The following is a 16,778-nucleotide window of genomic DNA, read 5'->3' as shown; positions in this document are numbered from 1 at the left end:
AGGGGGATAGCGCGAACGCAATCCCCCACTTACATAAATTTTGCAGTCGAGTATCTCGCATTTGGGGACAGCAAAGGCGTCAGCACACCCGAAGTGCAATAGACTAACCTCGTCCGAGAAGAACCACCATCATGAACATAGTTTCTCCCCTGCCAGGTAAGTATGCTTTCTATTGGCACACAATGCCTCGCCACATCATTCACTGCCTCTTACCGTCTCAACGACTCATTTATTATGATCAAAATTCCACTTCATTCAGAAAGTGCTGTTGTTTTCTCATGTCGATTCTGCTAAAGTATTGCAATATATAATGATGTACCATTTGCCAAAACGCTGCAATAATAAAGTGACGGACATGCCTATTTGCATATTGCACTTAAAAGGAAAGGATCGCTCCCTCAGTAACTTTTCTTCAGGCCACGGAAAATTTCCTGGAAATAAATCTCTCCTTATATGTATTGCATCTGAAGTAAATGTTTGTCTTATCTTCATATGAACAATAATTCGGAATCTGATGTGTTTGAAAATGCAATTTTCAGGTTTTGCCCATAACGACCGATTGGGTCACAGTGAGGTTCTGGCCCATCAAGTCTCCATCACTTGTCACATTCACTCACTGTGGTTGAAATATTTCACCAATAAATCTTCCTTTTTTATTTAAGCGGGTTTCACATTGTTGTATCATTATAGTACTGTGAAGTGTCTTGGGACGTTTTAACTATGTTAAAAGCGCTATATTCATACAGGTTGTTGTTGTCGTTTGCAATATTTCTCACTCTTTTCAGTATGATCATTCAGCATAATCATAGTGATTAAATGATATAAGGAAATGCCACATTAAGAGCTTAGAGACGGAGGTGGAAAATAAATATCCCTTTATGTTGTTATATGTAAGGGGACACCAGAAATATTGAAGTATTCGAGCCAACAGTGCAGCAATCCTAACTTCCTCCAGCATGGTCAATGCTTCCAGTAAGGCTTTCTCCTGTTCCATTTCAGTTTTGCCTTAAATCAAAATGATGTCCTGTAGCAGGAGATATCAGTAGGACCTTCTAAGAACTGAGGCATTTTCCTTTTCAAACAATATGAGAGGGCTGTCCTATGATGGGAAATGGGCCTATACTCTCGGGTGTTTAGAAGAATGAGAGGTGATCACATTGAACCATACAAGATTCTGAAAGGGATTGAAATGGTAAAGGCTGAGAGGTTGTTTCCCTTGGCTGGAGTGTTTAGAACTAGGGGGCATAGTCTCAGGTTAAGGGGTAGCCATTTAAGACCGAGATGAGGAGGAATTTCTTCACTCAGAGGGCTGTGCATCTTTGGAATTCTCTGCACCAGAGGGCTGTGAATGCTGAGTGTTTGAGAATATTCAAGGCTGAGATAGATAGATTTTTACGGCTCAACAGGCCGCATGGCTCTAACCACACACATTCATCAATACATAAAGAAGTAACAGAAAAGAGTTACTTCTGCAAAAACACTGCTGCACGTATCATATCTCGCACCAAGACGCGTTCACCATCCCCCCCCCCTGTGCTCGCTGACCAACATTGGGTCACGGTCCAGCAATGCCTCGATTTTAAAATTCTCTTGTTTTCAAATCCCTCCACGGGCTCGACCCTCCCTTTCCCTTTAACCTCCAAACAAAACACACTACAAGCAATACACCCTTCAAGGCCACACAGAAACACAGCACGCTGCAGGTCCCGTGCATCCGGTGAGCTGGCATTTAAAGAGAAATAACGTGCATGTGCTGAATTTTGAATAGGTCGCACAGCCCGTTGATGGGGCCTGGTAGGCCAAAGAAACAAGCCAGAGGGACCATTGCCTACAACTCTCCGAGATCATATAATAGAATGGCTGCAGCACAGAAGAGGCCATTCAACCTGTCGAACCCGTGCCAGCTCTCTGAAAGAGCACCTCAGCTAATCCCACTCCCACACCCTTTCACCATAGACCTGCAATTTTTTTCTTTTCAGGTCGCTATCAAACTCTCTTTTAAAAGCCACGATTGAATCTGCCTCCAGCACCCATTCAGGCAGTGAATTCCAGATGCTATCCACACGCTACATAAAATTTTTGCCCTCATGTTGCCTTTCATTTCTGTGCTGCTGCAATTCGGGCCTCTTACGTATTCCTATTTTATTTGGTCCACCTTTGACCGGCGTGCTTTCAGCTGCCTAGGCCCTAAAATCAGGAGTTCACTCCCAAATCTGTACCACTTCCCTCTCTCTCCCCCTTTAATACGCTCCTTAAAACCTACCTTTTCGACCAAGCTTTTGCTTATCTGTCCTAATACCTCAAATACAAAAGCAAAATACTGCGGATGCTGGAAATCTGAAATAAAAAACGAAAATGCTGCAAATACTTGCAAGTCAGGCAGCATCTGTGGAGAGAGTAACAGAGTTGCTGTAGAGAAGAGTACAACTTCATCAAGGTTCTGACGAAGGGTCATCGACCTAAAACGTTAACCCTGTTTTTCTCTCTCCACAGATGTTGCCTGACCTGCTGAGTATTTCTGGCATTTTCTTTCTTTAAGTCCAAATATCTTTTTGTGCGGCAGGGTGTGAATTTTTTTTGATAACGCTCCTGTGGAGTGCCTTGGGACGTTTTACTACGTTAATAGTGCTACATAAATACAAGATAACAAGTCAATAAGGAGAAGCAGGTTATATAAAGATCAGGGAGGACAGGCAGGAAGGAAGGGGAGGTGGGGTGGATATGTTAATAAAGGAAGGAATCACTGTAATAATGAGAAATGATATTGGATCAAAAGATCAGGATAATGAAACAGTTTGGGTGGAGGTAATGAATAATAAGGGGAAAAAACAGTAGTGGCGTATTCTATAGGCCTCTGAACAGTGGCAACTCTGTTGGACGAAGTATCAATCAGGAAATACTTGAGGCTTGTAATAAGGGAACATCTATAATTATGGGGGATTTTAACTATCATATTCATTGGACAAAGCAAATTGGGCACGGCTGCCTTGAGAATGAGTTCATTGAGTGTATTAGGGATGGGTTTCTTGAGCAGTATGTAACTGAACCGACCAGGGCGCAAGCAACCTTAGATCTGGTCCTGTGTAACGAGACAGGATTGATTAAAAATGTCCTAGTAAAGGATCCCCTTGAATTAGTGAACATGACATGGTTGAATTCCACATTCAATTAGAGGGTGAGAAGGTTGGATCTCAAACAAGCATGCTAAGCATGAATAAAGGAGACTATGAAGGTATGAGAGCGGAATTGAGTAGATTGGATTGGGAAAATAGATTAAAGGGTAAGACGATGCATGATCAGTGGTATTCATTTAAGGAGTTATTTTACAACTTCCAAAAAAAATATATTCCACTGAGAAGAAAAGGGTGTAAAAGAAAAGGCAGTCATCCATGGCTACGTAAAGAAATTAATGGTAGTTTTCGACTAAAAACAAGGGTAGCCAAATCTAGTGGGAGTATAGAGGGTTGGGAAAACTTCTAAAGGCAGCAAAAAATAACAAAAAGATTAATTAAGAAAGGGAAGATAGATTATGGAAGTAAATTAGCAAAAAATATAAAAACAGATAGTAAGAGTTTTAATAGTTATATAAAAAGAATAAGGGTGGCTAAAGTAAATGTTGGTCCCTTAGAGGATGAGACGGGAAATTAATGGTGGGAAATATGGAGATGGCAAAAACACTGAATGAATACTTTATATCAGTCATTACAGTAGAAGACACTAAGAATATCCCAACACTGGACAAAAAGGGGGCTAAAGGGGGGGAGGGAGCTTAACACGATCAAAATCACTAAAGAAGTGGTACTCGGTAAAATAATGGGACTCAAGGTGGATAAATCACCTGGACCTGATGGTTTACATCCTAGGGTCTTGAGGGAAGTAGCAGTAGGGATTCTGGATGCATTGGTAATAATTTTCCAAAACTCCCTGGACTCGGCAAATGTCCCGGCAGACTGGAAAACTGCTAATGTAACACCCTTATTTAAAAAGGGCTGTAGACAAAAGGCTGGAAACTATAGACCGGTTAGCCTAACATCTGTGGTAGGTAACAGTTTGGAATCCATTATTAAGGAGACAGGAGCAGGACATTAGGATAATCATAATTTAATAGGACAAAGTCAGCTTGGTTTTATGAAGGGGAAGTCATGTTTGATAAATTTGCTGGAGTTCTTTGAGGAAGTAACATATAGGGTGGATAAAGGGGAACCAGTGGACGTAGTGTATTTAGACTTCCAGAAGGCATTTGATAAGGTGCCACACAAAAGATTATTGCTTAAGATAAAAAATCACGGGATTGGGGGTAATATTCTGGCATGGATAGAGGATTGGCTATCTAGCAGAAGGCAGAGAGTTGGGATAAATGGTTCATTCTCAGATTGGCAGTCAGTAACTAGTTGTGTTCCGCAGGGGTCAGTGCTGGTTCCCCAACTCTTTACAATCTATTTTAACGATTTGGAGGAGGGGACCGAGTGTAACATATCAAAGTTTGCAGATGATACTAAGATGGGAGGGAAAGTAGTGAATGAGGAGGACATAAAAAACCTGCAAGGGGACATAGACAGGCTAAGTAAGTGGGCAGAGATTTGGCAGATGGAATACAATACTGGAAAGTGTGAGGTTATGCACTTTGGCAGGAAAAATCGTAGAACAAGTTATTATCTTAATGGCAAGAAGCTGGAAAGTAATGAAGTACAAAGGGATCTGGGGGTCCTGGTGCACGAAACTCAAAAGGTTAGTATGCAGGTGCAGCAAGTGATTAAGAAGGCCAATGGAATGTTGGATTTCATTGCTAGGGGGATAGAATATAAAAATAGGGAGGTATTGCTTCAGTTGTACAAGGTATTGGTGAGACCGCACCTGGAATAATGCATACAATTTTGGTGTCCATACTTAAGAAAGGACATACTTGCTCTCGAGTCAGTACAAAGAAGGTTCACTCGGTTAATCCCGGGGATGAGGGGATGGACATATGAGGAGAGGTTGAGTAGATTGGGACTCTACTCATTGGAGTTCAGTAGAATGAGAGGCGATCTTATTGAAACATATCAGATTGTGAAGGGGTTGGATCGGGTGGATGCGGGGAAGATGTTCCCGATGATGGGTGAAACTAGAACTAGGGGGCAGAGTCTTAGAATAAGGGGCTGCTCTTTCAAAACTGAGATGAGGAGGAACTACTTCACTCAGAGGGTGGTAGGTCCATGGAATATGCTGCCCCAAAAAGCTGTAGAAGCTACATCATTACATAAATTTGAAACAGAAATAGACAGTTTCCTAGAAGTAAAGGGAATTAAGGGTTATGGGGAGCGGGCAGGAATTTGGACATGAGTCTAGGTTCGGATCAGTCATGGCCCTGTGGGTAGCGGAGCGGGCCCAAGGGCCGTGTAGCCTGATCCTGCTCCTATTTTGTGTGTCTAATTCTGTTAGAATCAGGAGACGGTTCTGTGATAGTGGATTGGCGGTTAGGATCAGATCAGCCATGATCTTATTGAATGGCGGAACAATCTGGAGGGACCGATTGGCCTGCTCCTGTTCCTATTTCTTATGCTCTTATGTTCTTAAACTGTTCCAGTGTCCGTTACAGTGGACACAGATTTAAGAACATTTGCAAAAGAACCAGTAGGAAGTTTCCCCGACTCCCCCTCGATGAGCTGAAAAACAGTAATGCAGCAAATTGTTTTGAGTGCCTGGAATGCTCTGCCTGAAAGGGTGGTTGAAGCAAGTTGAATAATAATGTTGAAAAGCTAACGTGGATAATATTTGATGGTAAAATAATTGCAGGGATTTGGTGAAAGAACAGAGGAGTATGATTAATTGGATAGCCCTTTGAAAGAGCCAGCAGAGGTACGATGGGCCGAATGACCTGGTTCTGTGCTGTACCATTGTTTCTATAGTTAAAAATGTTAAACAATTTGCCAAAGTGCAGAGTTGGCATGCAGCTTTGAAAGTCTGGTTGTACTCGGTGTGGATTTGAAAGAATGAATAATTTTTGATTTTTATGCAAAATGTGTAATTTCTTATTTGTAAAAATGAATCTAAATGTAAGCGTAGAGAGGAAATGAAACGTGAGCTTTGGGAATCGCTTATGAGTGGGTTTGGATAGACTGTTTTTTGGAGAAAGGTCGTTTCGCATCACAGCTCCCTCAGTCGGGAACAAAGCAAAGTTAGGATTGAAAACAAAATAATAGTGCCTTTGAGAGGTTAGTTGAAAATCCAGTTTTAATTGTAAAGCCAGGAGATAGCGCAAACGCAGTCCCCCACTACCACAAATTTTGCAATCGAGTATCCCGCATTTGGGGACATCGCAGGCATCAGCACACCCAAAGTGCAATGGGCTAACCTCGCCCTGGGAAAATCACCTTCATGATCATGGTCTTTCCGCTGCCAAGTTAGTAGGATTTCTATTGGCACACATTGCCTCGCCACATCAATCACTGCCTCTTACCGTCACAACGACTCATTTTTTATGATCAAATTTCCCCTTCATTCAGAAAGTGCTGTTGTTTTCTCATGTCGATTCTGCAAAAATTTTGCAATATATAATGCTATACCATTTGACAAAACGCTGCAATAATAAAGATATGGACATGCATATTTGCACAATGCCCTTAAAAGGAAAGGTCCGCTCCCTCAGTAACTTTTCTTCAGGCCACGGAAAATTTTCTGGAAATAAATCTCTCCTTATATGTATTGCATCTGAAGTAAATGTTTGTCTTATCTTCATATGAACAATAATTCGGAATCTGATGTGTTTGAAAGCACAATTTTCAAGTTTTGCCCATAAAGACCGATAGGGACATAGTGAGGATCTGGCCCATCAAGTCTTCCTCACTTGTCACATTCACTCACTGTGGTTGAAATATTTCACCAATAAAACTAACTTCATTTATTTAAGCGGGTTTCACATTGTTGTCTCATAATAGTCCTGTGAAGTGTCTTGGGAAATTTCAACTATGTTAAAAGCGCTATATAAATACAAGTTGTTGTTGTCGTTTGCAATATTTCTCACTCTTATCAGAATGATCATTCAGTATAATCATAGTGATTAAATGATATAAGGAAATGCCACATTAAGAGCTTAGAGAAGGAGGTGGAAAATAAATGTCCCTTTATGTTGTTATATGTAAGGGAGACACCGGAAATATTGAAATATTCATGCCAACAGTGCAGCAATCCTAACTTCCTCCAGCATGGTCAGTGCTTGCAGTAAGGCTTTCTCCTGTTCCATTTCAGTCTTGCCTTAAATCAAAATGATGTCCTGCAGCAGGAAATATCAGCAGGACCTTCTAATAACTGAGGCATTTTCTTTGCAAACAACATGAGAGGGCTGTCCTATGATGAGAAATGGGCCTATACTCCCGGGAGTTTGAAGAATTAGAGGTGATCTCATTGAACCATAAAAGATTCTGAAAGGGATTGAAAGGGTAGAGGCTGAGAGGATGTTTCACTTGGCTGGAGTGTTTAGAACTAGGGGCATAGTCTCAGGACAAGGGGTAGCCATTTAAGACAGAGATGAGGAGGAATTTCTTCACTCAGAGGGTTGTGCATCTTTGGAATTCTCTGCCCCAGAGGGCTGTGAATGCTGAGTGTTTGAGAATATTCAAGGCTGAGATAGATATATTTATATGGCTCAACGGGCCGCATGGCTCTAACCACACACTTTCATCAATACATAATGTAGTAACAGAAAAGGGTTACTTCTGCAAAAACCCTGCTGTGCGTATCGTATCTCGCACCAAGACTCGTTCACCATCACCCCCTGTGCTCGCTGACCTACATTGGGTCACGGTCCAGCAATGCCTCGATTATAAAATTCCCTTGTTTTCAAATCCCTCCACGGGCTCGACCCTCCCTTTCACTTTAACCTCCAAACAAAACACACTACAACCAATGCACCCTTCAAGGCCACACAGAAACACAGCACGCTGCAGGTCCCGTGCATCTGGTGAGCCGGCATTTAAAGAGAAATAACGTGCATGTGCTGAATTTTTAATAGGTCGCACAGCCCGTTGACGGGGACGAGCAGGCCAAAGAAACAAGCCAGAGGGACCATTGCCTACAACTCTCCGAGATCATATCATAGAATGGCTGCAGCACAGAAGGAGGCCATTGAGCCTGTCGAGCACGTGCTGGCTCTCTGAAAGAACACCTCAGCTAGTCCCACTCCGACACCCTTTCCCCATAGACCTGCAATTTTTTTCCTTTCAGGTCCATATCCAATTCCCTTTTGAAAGCCACAATTGAATCGGCCTCCAGCACCATTTCAGGCACTGAATTCCAGATGCTATCCACACGCTACATATTATTTTTGCACTCGTGTTGCCTTTGATCTCTGTGCTCCTGCAATTCGGGCCTCTTGCATATTCCTATTTTATTTGCCCCAACTTTGACCAGCGTGCTTTCAGCTGCATATGCCCTAAAATCAGGAGTTCCCACCCAAAACTGCGCCACTTCCCTCTCTCTCCTCCTTTAAGACGCTCCTTACAACCTACCTTTTCGAACAAGCTTTTGCTCATCTGTCCTAATATCTCAAATACAAAAGCAAAATACTGCGGATGCTGGAAATCTGAAATAAAACACGAAAATTCTGCAAATACTTGCAAGTCAGGCAGCATCTGTGGAGAGAGTAACAGAGTTGTTGTAGAGAAGAGTAGAGCTTCATTAAGGTTCTGATGAAGGAGAGCCCCGAGGCGGCAGTATAAAATGAGGAGCGAGGCGAGGCCCGACCAGATCGGACCAGGAGAGAACCGTGGCGGCAGTATAAAAGGAGGAGCGTGGCGAGGCCCGACCAGATCGGACCAGGAGAGCACCGAGGCGGAGGATATAAGGAGGAGCGAGCACCGAGGCTCACCAACTCAGCAGCGGGGAGAGAGGTAAAAAGTAATCAGAGAGTGACGTCACCAGGGAGCAGGTAAGTGACTGGTTGGTGAGTATTACTCTTTTTTAAACTTTAACTCTGTAGTTTATAGTTGCTAAGGTCTTTTCTGGTGTAGCAGGGACTGTTGTTAAACCAAACAAGCGCCTTAGAGTTTATCTTTAATTGGTGATAGTGAATTAATTTAAATTAATTAAAGGGTAAGTCATGCCAGGAGAGCCCAGCACCGTCTTATGCTCCTCTTGCTCTATGTGGGAATTCAGGGATACTGCCGGTGTCCCTGATGACTACATGTGCCAGAAATGCATCCAGCTGCGGCTACTAGCAGACCGCATTGCGGCGCTGGAGCTGCGGATGGATGGGCTTTGGAGCATACACGATGCTGAGAGGGTCGTGGATAACACGTTTAGTGAGTTCGTCACACCGCAGGAAAGGGCTGCAAAGGCAGAAGGGGAATGGGTGACCATCAGGCAGAGCAGTAGAGGCAGGCAGGTAGTGCAGGGGACCATTGTGGCCATCCCCCTCTCAAACAGGTATACCGATTTGGATACTGTTGAGGGGGATGACTTACCAGAGGAAGGCAGCAGCAGCCAACTTCCCGGCACCAGGGGTGATTCTGCTGCTCAGGAAGGGAGGAAAAAATGTGGGAGAGCAATAGTGGTGGGGGATTCTGTCGTAAGGGGTACAGATAGGCGTTTCTGTGGCCATAGACGTGACTCCAGGATGGTTTGTTGCCTCCCTGGTGCCAGGGTAAAGGATGTCACTGAACGGCTGCAGGGCATTCTGAAGGGGGAGGGTGAACAGTCAGAGGTCGTGGTTCACATTGGGACCAATGACATGGGTAGGAAGAGGGATGAGATCCTGCAGCAAGAATTTAGGGAGCTAGGTAGCAGATTAAAGAGCAGGACCTCAAAGGTTGTAATCTCTGGATTACTCCCGGTGCCACTTGCTAGTGAGTATAGGAATAGGAGGATAGAGCAGATGAATGCGTGGCTAAAGAGTTGGTGCAGGAGGGAGGGCTTTAGTTTCCTGGATCACTGGGCGTGCTTCTGGGGAAGGTGGGGCTTGTACAAGTCGGACGGGTTGCACCTGAACCAGAGCGGGACAAATATCCTTGCGGGGAGGTTTGCTAGCACTGTTCGGGGGGGTTTAAACTAAAAGGGCAGGGTGTTGGGAACCTGAGCAGGGAGACAGAGGAAAGGGAAACAGGGATAAAAGCAAAAGATAGGAAGGAGTAAAGCCACAGTGGCAGTCAGAGAAATCAACGGTTTAAATCAAACATGGCCACAGTAAATAATATTTCTAATCGGTCGAAGAGCATTAAAAAAAACAAGCCTGAAGGCTTTGTGTCTTAATGTGAGGAGCATTTGTAATAAGGTGGATGAATTGGCTGCGCAAATAGAGGTAAACGAATATGATTTGGTTGAGATTACGGAAACGTGGCTCAAGGATGGCCAAGACTTGGAACACAACATCCAGGGGTATTCGATATTCAGGAAAGATAGGCAAAAAGGAAAGGGAGATGGGATAGCATTACTGGTTAAAGAAGGGATTAATACAATTGTAATGAAGGATATTAGCTCTGATGATGTGCAATCTGTATGGGTAGAATTGAGAAATACTAAGGGGAAAAAAACATTAGTGGGAGTGGTATATAGACAGCCCAACAGTAACGCGGAGGTTGGGGATGGCATTAAAAGGGAAATTAAAGAAGCATGCAATAAGGGCACAGCAGTCATCATGGGTGACTTTAATCTACATATAGATTGGGCCAACCAAATTAGCAACAATACTGTGGAGGAGGAATTCCTGGAGTGTTTACGGGATGGTTTCCTGGACCAATATGTCGAGGAACCAACCAGAGATCAGGCCATCTTAGACTGGGTATTATGTAACGACAAAGGATTAATTAGCAATCGTGTTGTACGAGGCCCCTTGGGTCTGAGCGATCATAATATGATCGAATTCTTCAGTAAGATGGAGAATGAAGTAGTTGACTCAGAGACTAGCGTCCTCAATTTAAATAAAGGAAACTACGATGGTCGGAGGAGCGAGTTGGGTAGGATTGATTGAGGAATGGCATTCAAAGGGTTGACGGTGGATAGGCAATGGCAAACATTCAAAGGCCAAATGGATGAGCTACAGAATTTGTTCATCCCAGTTTTGCATAAATATAAAACAAAGAAGGTGACTCAACCGTGGCTAACAAGGGAAATTAGTGATAGCATAAGATCCAAGGAGACGACATATAAATTGGCCAGAAAAAGCTATAACCCTGAGGATTGGGAGCAGTTTAGGATTCAATAAAGGAGGACAAAGGGATTAATTAAGAAAGGGAAAATAGAATATGAGAGTAACCTTGCGGGGAACATAAAAACTGACTGTAAAAGCTTTTAAAAATATGTGAAGAGAATAAGATTGGTGAAGTCAAGCGTAGGACCCTTAAAGTTAGAATCAGGGGAATTTATAATGGGAAACAAAGAAATGGGAGGCCAAATAAATTCATACTTTGGTTCTATCTTCACAAAAGAGGACACAAATAACCTCCCAGAGATGCCGGGGAGCATAGGGCCTGATGAAAGGATGGAACTGAAAGAAATCAGTATTTGTAGGGAAATGGTGTTCGGAAAATTGATGGGAATGAAGGCCGATAAATCCCCAGGGCCTCATAATCTACATCCCAGGGTAATTAAGGAAGAGGCCCTAGAAATAATAGATGCATTGCTGGTCATCTTCCAGAACTCGATAGACTCTGGAACAGTACCCATGGATTGGAGAGTAGCTAATGTTACCCCACTATTCAAAAAAGGTGGTCGAGAAAAAGCCTGACATCGGTATTGGGGACAATGCTAGAATCTATTATAAATGATGTAATAGCAGAGCACTTGGTAAGCAGTGACAGGATCCGACAAAGTCAACATGGATTTACAAAAGGTAAATCATGCTTGACCAATCTACTGGAATTTTTTGAGGATCTAAGTGATATAATAGATAAGGGAGAACCAGTGGATGTGGCGTATTTGCACTTTCAGAAGGCTTTCGATAAGGTCCCACATAAGAGATTAGCGTGCAAAATTAAGGCACATGGGATTGGGGGCAAGGTATTGACTTGGATAGAGAACTGGTTGGCGGACAGAAAGAAAAGTGTTGGAATAAATGGGTCATTTTCCGAATGGCAGGCAGTGACTAGTGGGGTACCACAAGGATCGGTCCTAGGACCCCAGCTGTTCACAATATATATTAAGGATCTGGACGGGGGAATTGGATGTAATATCTCAAAATTTACAGACGACACAAAGCTGGATGGGAGGGTAAGCTGTGAGGAGAATGTCGTGAAACTCCAGTTCGATTTGGACAGATTGGGTGATTGGTCAGAAACATGGCAAATGCACTATAATGTGGATAAATGTGAGGTTATCCACTTTGGTGGCAAAAACAGGAAGGCAGATTATTATTTGAATGGCAATAGATTTGGGAGAAAGGGAAGTGCAAAGAGACCTGGGTGTTCTTGTGCACCAGTCGCTGAAGGTAAGCATGCAGGTGCAGCAGGCGGTTAAGAAGGCAACTGGTATGTTGGCCTTCATAGCAAGAGGGTTCGAGTACAGGACCACAGATGTCTTGCTACAGTTGTACAGGGCCTTGTTGGGTCCGCACCTTGAGTATTGTGTGCAGTTTTGGTCGCCTTACCTGAGGAAGGACGTTCTTGCCATGGAAGGAGTGCAGCGAAGATTCACCAGGCTGATACCTGGGGTGGCAGGAATGACCTATGAGGAGAGATTGTATCGATTGGGCATTTACTCACTGGAGTTTAGAAGATTGAGAGGGGATCTCATCAAAACTTATAAAATTCTGTCAGGCTGGACAGACTAGATGCAGGAAGGATGTTTATGTTGGCCGGGAGTCCAGAACCAGGGGTCATAGTCTAAGGATAAGGGGTAAACCATTTAGGACTGAAATGAGGAGGGATTTCTTCACCCAGAGAGTGCTGAACCTGTGGTATTCTCTGCCACAGAGGGCGGTGGAGGCCAGTTCATTAAATATATTCAAAAAAGAGTTGGATATATTACTTAAGGCTAAAGGGATAAAGGGATATGGGGAGAAGGCAGGGACAGGGTACTGAATTTGGATGATCAGCCATGATCTCATTGAATGTTGGAGCAAGCTCGAAGGGCCGAATGACCTACTCCTGCTCCTATCTTCTATGTTTCTATGTTTCTATGTAACAGTCATTAACCGACGGGACTACGAGCGGCTATTCTCATATATACCCTTGAGAGACACAAAAATTATTTTAAAGATGTACTCAGGGCAAAAAGTCTACCCCAAAGGAAAAATAAGAGTGCCCGTTAGATATAACGGTACGGATAAACACAGAAACTAGACCTGTATGCATTACAAGATGGAGGACCACCATCATTGGGACATGAATGGATCCGGAAAATACAACTGGATTGGCATTCCATTAAGGCACTGACTGTGGCTGACACAAAGGATGACGACGTCACACCTCGGCGATTGTCGAAGATCCTAACAGACGTGAAAGAAGTGTTCCAGCAAGGACTCGGAACACAAAAGTCATAACTGCGACGATTAAAATTGAATAAAACGCAAACCCACATTTTTTTAAGGCCAGACCGGTAACTTATGCGATCCGCCCAGCCATCGAAGCAGAGCTGGAGAGTCTGGAACATGCAGGTATACGGTCCAAGGTGGACTGGAGCGAGTGGGCTACACCCATCGTTCCTGTAATGAAAAAGTCATTGAGCAGCACGCCTGGGGAACCAAAGAAGGTTCGCATCTGTGGGGACTTTAAGGTAACTGTGAACCCAGTCCTTCACACCGTACAATATCCACTTCCGTGGATTGAAGATATTTTCGCCTCACTATCTGGAGGGAAACGCTTCACTAAGATTGATCCGGCCCAAGCGTATCTGCAAATGGAGGTCGAAGAAGCATCAAAAAAAACCTCACAATCAACACTCATAAAGGTCTCTACCAATACAACCGGCTGGTATTCGGGGTAGCATCAGCTCCGGCTATATGGCAGAGGGCAATGGAACAAGTCCTGCAAGGGATCCCAGGGACCCAGTGTTATTTGGACGACATCCTGGTTACTGGCGAAGATGACAGTGATCACCTTGCCAACCTGGAGCAGGTGCTCCCTCGATTACAGGAATATGGGCTCCGAGCCAACCGCCCCAAATGCGAGTTTTTTCGAAAGCAAATCTCGTATTGTGGCCACGTTATTGATGAAGAGGGGATACATAAGTCCCCAGAAAAGATTGAGGCTGTAGTCAAGGCTCCAGCACCGGAAAATGTGTCACAACTGAGGTCGGTCCTCGGGCTGGTTAACTACTACCATAAGTTCTTGCCAAATTTGTCTACAATACTACACCCACTGAACACCCTACTGCAAACTGGAGTGCCATGGAAGTGGAGTGACGAATGTAGATGTGCTTTCCAGAAAAGCAAAACCTTAATCACTTCAAAAGAGTTATTGGCCCATTAAAATCCAGCACTACCAATTTGGTTGGCATGTGATGCGTCACCCTACTGCATTGGAGCGGTGCTGTCGCACAAAATCTTTGACGGCTCAGAGAGTTCAATAGCCCTTGCGTCATGTTCATTAAACTCAGCCGAGCGTAACTACGCCCAGATTGACAGGGAGGCCCTCAGCCTAGTGTGCGGGGTGAAGAAGTTCTATCACTATCTGCACGGGCAGAAATTCACCTTGCTGACTGATCACCAGCCTCTTGTCTCCATCTTTAGCCCAAAGAAGGGCGTTCCGGTGATGACTGCACAACGGCTACAAAGTTGGTCACTTTTTCTAGGGGCGCACCACTCTGAAATTGAGTATAAGGGCACGAAACAGCATGGAAACGCTGATGGGCTATCACGCCTGCCACTGCCTATGGTGGAGGAAGCACCTGCAGTGGATCCAGTCGGAATATTCCATTCGACTATAGTCAAATAACTACCAGTAACAAACGCGTGTATCGAGAAGGAAACCCGAAATGACCCGGCACTTTCTCGGTTATAAGATTTGATGGTGAAGGGATCGCCAGCACATGGTGACTCACTGTTGCCAGCCTTCTCGACAAGGAGAGAACAGCTGTCAGTGTGCCAGGGCACCTTGATGTGTGGATCCCGAGTGGTAATTCCACCCAAGTTGAGAGATAGAGTGCACAATGAGCTTCATGAGGGTCATCTTTGAGGGGTAAAAATGAAAAGCATAACCAGGGCATTTGTGTGTTGGGCGGGAATCGATAAAGAAATCGAGGAACTGACCAAGAGCTGCTCAGGATACCAGAAAGTCCAAAATACACCACCACAGGCCCCGCTACACCCATGTGAGTGGCCCTCATCTCCATGGCAACGGGTGCATTTTGATTTAGCTGGTCCATTCATGGACTCAATGTTTTTAATAGCCGTGGATGCGCACTCGAAATGGCCTGCGGTCATCAAAATGTCCTCCAGCACCACGGAGAAAACTATTGCAGTCCTACGGATCATTTTTGCCAGGAATGGCTTGCCAGAACAGATTTGCTCCGACAACGGACCACAGTTTGTGACCGAAGTGTTCCAGAAGTTCTTGAAAAAGAATGGGGTAATGCTTTACACAGCCGCCCCGTATCATCCAGCCAGAAATGGATTGGCTGAGAGGTTCGTACAAACCTTGAAAAAGGCAATAAAGGCTATGTACAATGACAACATTCCGCTGCAGCACAAGGTGAACAATTTCCTGTTAGCCTACCGGAATGCGACACATGCAGTCACCAACCAAGCCCCAGCCATGATGCTCTTTAACCGAAGGTTAAGATCTCGCCTGGATTTGCTCAGACCAAACGTACGAAGAGATGTTGAGAATAAGCAATTCCATCACATCCATGAGAAGCCAACAAGGAGCTTCAATGTAGGACAACCAGTCTTGGCCAGCGACTGCCGAACAGAAAAATGGCAGCCAGGAACGATATGCACACGACAGGGGCCACTCATGTACACAGTGGACGGTGGGGAGAGCATCGTGAGACGCCATGCTGACCAGATCCTAGAGTCACGGGAACAAGTCAACCCCATGCCTCGCCCATACGTGCCTGGTGATAAACCCGACGTACAGTTTGCATCTACCTCAGAAACAGTAGCATCGGAAGCTGATGAACCAGCCGACGATAAGGGGCCAGAATCGCCTCTGCCAAAAGAGCAAGACACTCGGGAAAGGCACTATCCAGAAAGGATCAGGAAGCCTCCCCAGAGACTGAATCTATAAAGAGATTGTTGTCAGCTAATGTGTATTGTTAAAAATTGTAATTGTAAATAGTTTGATATTTAATTGTTAAATGAGTGTCATGTTACTGTTAATCTAAAAGGGGAGGAATTGTAATGTATGTACCTTTAAGGGAGGAACTATCTTTTGCAGCTCCTGTATACTGCAGTACCGGCAGTGACCACACCTGTATATAACACTGAGTAGTAATCTGTACAGTTAGTTCCAGTGTACCCTAAGTTCAGTAAACACCTGTTGCACCGTTCTCCTGCAGTCTGTGTCATAATTATACACGGACACAACAGAGTGGGGTATATCAGAGTGTTATGGTGAGGGGTGTGGGATATATCAGCGTTACAGTGAGGGGTGTGGATATATCAGAATGTTACAGTGGAGTGGTGTATATCAGACTGGTACAGTGAGGGGTGTGGGGTATATCAGTGTTACATTGAGGGCTGTGGGGTATATCAGTGTGTTACTGTGAGGGATGTGGGTGAAATCAGAGTTTGACAGTGAGGGGTGTGGGATATAGCAGAATGTTACAGTGGAGTGTGAGGTATATCAAAAGGGAATTAAATAAATGCCTGAAGGAAAAGAGAGGAATGGCTACAGGAAAAGGGTGGGGGAGTGTGAGTTGCTGAAGTG

General features: G+C 44.3%; 2 non-coding genes across 2 annotated transcripts; both read right to left on the bottom strand.

Moving 5' to 3' along the window:
• Positions 1–164, bottom strand: LOC147087526 (U1 spliceosomal RNA). Its single transcript, XR_015075538.1, has one exon. It is a non-coding gene; the product is annotated as a U1 spliceosomal RNA (small nuclear RNA).
• Positions 165–6,226: 6,062 nt separating this feature from the next.
• LOC147087525 (U1 spliceosomal RNA) lies at positions 6,227–6,390 on the bottom strand. The gene has a single exon (XR_015075548.1). It is a non-coding gene; the product is annotated as a U1 spliceosomal RNA (small nuclear RNA).
• Between the last annotated feature and the right edge of the window lie 10,388 nt (positions 6,391–16,778).

The sequence above is a fragment of the Somniosus microcephalus genome, unplaced genomic scaffold, assembly GCF_052327205.1.
Source record: "Somniosus microcephalus isolate GS21.2 unplaced genomic scaffold, FLI_Smic_1.0 unresolved_chr5, whole genome shotgun sequence".
In the NCBI taxonomy this organism is placed as follows: domain Eukaryota; kingdom Metazoa; phylum Chordata; class Chondrichthyes; order Squaliformes; family Somniosidae; genus Somniosus; species Somniosus microcephalus.
Note: the sequence above shows the minus strand (reverse complement) of the source record. Positions and strands in the feature narration are given on the sequence as shown.